This window comes from Octopus sinensis, linkage group LG18 (genome assembly GCF_006345805.1).
Source record: "Octopus sinensis linkage group LG18, ASM634580v1, whole genome shotgun sequence".
Classification (NCBI taxonomy): Eukaryota; Metazoa; Mollusca; class Cephalopoda; order Octopoda; family Octopodidae; genus Octopus; species Octopus sinensis.
The window spans coordinates 9,405,854-9,410,456 of NC_043014.1; positions in this window are offsets into that span (position 1 = coordinate 9,405,854).

Genomic DNA, 4,603 nt, shown 5'->3' on the forward strand with positions numbered 1-4,603 from the left:
ATACTACTACTACTACTACTACACTACTACTACTAATTAATATAATAATAATAATAATAATAATAATAATAATAATAATATAATAATAAAAGAAGAAGAAGAAGAGAAGAAGAAGAAGGAATATATTCACAGACACGACAGAGTTGGGACCTACATACACTGGAAGCTATGCTAACTTATGGAATAACGACAGAAAAAGATGGTATAAGCACACACCAAAATGTCACAGAAAACGAGAACAACCATACTCGGGATATGCCAATACACACAGATAGAGAAATTAGGTCAACAGCCAGATATAGTTGTCAGAGATCATAAGAAAAAATGCTTTATAATTGATGTATCAATACCAGCAGATGACAACGTGTCCCTAAAAGAAATGGAGAAACTTTCAAAATACAATGACCTGGAAATAGAGGTAACCAGAATATGGAATCTAAAAACAGAAACAATTCCTATCATAGTAGGCATGATAAAAAAATATTCAGACAAATACATAACAAAAACACCAGGACTTACAAACACATATAACATACAGAAAATTGCACAGCTAGGCACTGCACACATCCTACGCAAATCAGTTTCAATACAATAACCATCAGAGCATCGCAACAAATCACAACACATGCCCAAGGCACACAGAGTTGCGCTCGGTAGTGAAGTGAAAGCACACTATAAAAATAAAACTACTGAATAATAATAATAGTGTTGATGATGATGATTATTTTCCTTGCTACAAATCATAAATGATACAAACATCACAAAATGTATAATTTGTATGGTGTCCTACGGACAAGATGAGCAGAAAAAATTGGAATACACGGCCAAATAATAGGGGTGCATAAATAGTATACAAATTATAATATGACTGATGCAGTCCTCTTGATACAGGAGAAAACCCTAGTAGGGGCAATCAACGAATCCCAGGATTCCAGGATAACCCTACAAAGGGACGACTCCTTGCCCAGTTTTTCGTTTCCACTCTACAGAAATATTGTTAGAATTAGTGAAGTCACTCTAAATATTTTTGTCACAAAATATCTCGGAGGTTTTCAATGGATATTATCGAAGTTAAAGTTTGTTACTGCTTTATTTCCTAGATTGAAACATTTCAGAAGCAAAGATAATTTCGTTTCGACTTAAATTTTCTAGGGTTGGCCATAAAATACTTAGTGTAATGTTGAACGAAAGTGTAACGAAGGTTTTGGATGAAATAGTTTCCAATATGTCTAGTATTATGCTAGAAATCTTTAAGTAAGTACCACATACAAGGACCTACTATCAATCAAATCCATAAAAGAAATGCCGTTAGGTAACTATTTGCCGTAAAAGATTTCCGAAATCTATTTATTAATGTTGTCTTTCCAGCATTTGAAACTCAACAGTAGCCATGCACGCTTCTTTGATATTTATGTTCGTAAGTACGCTAGAAAATCAATTGCCATCCAATATATATGTATATACAACCTTCTAAGAAATTGCTTTGTATTTTAAATGACGATAATGTAAGAATAAAGCCACAGGAAGAAATATGGTTTAACCGATGATAACCCACCAGCAAAGAATGCTTTAGTATTGCCAATAATGCAGAGCACTCAATAACGCGCATATAAATACAATATTAACCCCTGTGTGGATTTAGAAATTCAGTATTAATACGGTAAGGGAAAAGAATTTGCAATACGAATACAGACGCGATAAATTGAATGAAATTCCACGATATTACAATATGGATGAAAATTGTCAGCTGAGAAAACAAACCTAATTATGTGAAACGTACGGTAAAATATACTTATGGACAGAGTAAAGTTGAGACAAACAACTGCGCTATCATTCGACTCTAGTTCCTTCTAGAAAAGCTGAGGTTTCACATTTTGGGTGGAGGTAATGTACAAATCGTATCTCTTTTACTCTTTTACTCTTTTACTAGTTTCAGTCATTTGGCTGTGGCCATGCTGGAGCACCGCCTTTAGTCGAGCAAATCGACCCCAGGACTTATTCTTTGTAAGCATAGTTCTTATTCTATAGGTCTCTTTTGCAGAACCGCTAAGTTATGGGGACGTACACACACCACCATCGGTTGTCAAGCGATGTTGAGGGGACAAACACAGACACACAAGCATATACACACACACATACATACATGTATATATATATATATATATATATTTTCCGTGACCGACCAGGCCATCAGATGTTGTTACACATCGCTGGTCACAATGTGCTTCGCATTGTTTTCGCATATATATATATATATATGTATGTATACATATATACGACGGGCTTCTTTCAGTTTCCGTCTACCAAATCCACTCATAAGGCTTTGGTCGCACCGAGGCTATAGTAGAAGACACTTGCCCAAGGTACTACGCAGTGGGACTGAACCCAGAACCATGTGGTTGGTAACAAAGCTACTTACCACACAGCCACTCTTATGCTTATAATTCAGAAATGCTTTATAATGATACAATTCAGTTTAATCAGAGGAAACAAAAAATCGATGATCGAGGACAAAGAAGAGAAAGAAAGATGGATATTAAAGAAATAAATGAAAGATCGATATTTCAAACATTTGGCAATTGTATACAATGACAGTGGAAATAGTGATAACTATTTGGCAAAAAATATTTCTCTGATAGAAAAATGCAGAGGGCTTATCAAAGCAAGTATACGAACGACTTCATGCAGAAAAAAATTACAAAATATTCGTCACCTATTCAATAACAATTCTTGGAAATATATCAATATATCAATATATATATTATATATATATATATTATATATATATATATATATATAATTATTATATATATATATCTATATATATATATATATATATATATGTATGTATATATATATATATATATGTATATATATATATTATATGTATAATATAGGGAGACTTCACGAATAAAACTAAAGACGAAGACAGTGTGTACAAACAAACATATGTATAGTATAACGCTCAGGAATAGAAAAAGTCTTTTACGTTTTCGAGCCTACGCTCTTCTACAGAAAGGGACACTGAAAAAAAACAAATTGAGAGAGAAAAAATGTGTGAAGTGGCTACATTATATATATATATATATATTTAATACCCAAGGAGGGGAATATGAAAAGCACTGATGTTACTTTCTAGGCCTACTTTGAAGTGAGTAAGAGAAGTATTTTCCAAACGCTTGGACGCTTGCTTCATGGTCACCTCTCTTAAAGTAACTCCGATAAAAGTATCCCTCGCAATAAACGAATATACAGATCGCACTAAACGATGAAAAGACCAATCAAATTATGACGGACGGAAACCTTTGTAAACAACAAAGTAACATAAGAAAATATTAATATACATATTTAAACTTATCAACAAAATAGAAAATGCACCGAGAAATTGCTTCATAGTATAATAATAATAGAATAACTAGAATGTAGTATATATTCTAATGAATCCAATATATACAGTGGTTGAAAGACATATATAGCAGACTGGGAAATTAGAAAGACATGAGAAAATTTTATTTAAACGATATCAGTGGAAATATATATTAATATGTCTAGTTCTGTCTGTTTGTACTTGCATCGCAGATGTCTCTTATTCCGTATTAATATAGTAAAACTATTGGGTTGTCCGGAAAGTTCGTGACGATTTTTAAAGGAAAGAAAAAGGTCAATAAATACTTGACATTACATTTCTAATCAACCAAATATGAACCATTTTGTCGCACATGCGTCTCCAACTTTCCTTTAACTTGAAAATACCCTCTTCACAGAATTGAGGTGGGTCCATGGCAAAGAATTCATCAAGGTATCTTTTTACGTCATTCAAGGAATTGAAATTTTTACCATTAAGACTATTCTGCAGAGACTTGAATGAGTGGAAATCCGAAGGAGCAATATCTGGTGAATATGGAGGGTGGGGTAACACATCCCAGCCGAGCTGCAGCAATTTTTGTCTGGTTCCCAAAGCATCAAGTGCCGAAAACTTGCGTATGTTCCATTTTAAATGGTTACAGAATTAACACAGGTTATAGGAATATAAACCTACTTCTATGAAAACATAGCTCAAACTGTGCTCTAAATGGAGGTGTAGTCAAATCCTATTTTATGAATTCAGCCATGTTCTAAAATAAGTCGAAAGTTAAGCTACTATAAATCGGCACGAACTTTCCGGACAACCCAATACGTAGATAGAGACTTCATTATTGTACTTGGTTCGCAAGGTTCTTAATAATAATTCATGTGTTGAAGCAAATCTCGTATCTCAAGAGGGAGGTTATGCAAATAATAACAACACACGCACTGGTTCAATATCATTCATTTATTGCCAATCAATATTTAATCAACTAATTAATCGATCTTTCGTTTAATGTCATGGTTAAACAATCTCTCTTCAAGAGACAGGATATATAATTCAATAGGTTGTTGCTAGTGCTGAAAAGAACCATTGACTAACAACAGATTGATTGTTTAACATTCACATTCACATTAATCCAACAATCGACTGAAAATAAGGAATTGACATTGAACCTGTGCGTGTGTCATTGTTATCGGCGTGATGACCCTCCCAATAGGCAACAATGTACAGAGAGTAACTGTACCAATAAAATAC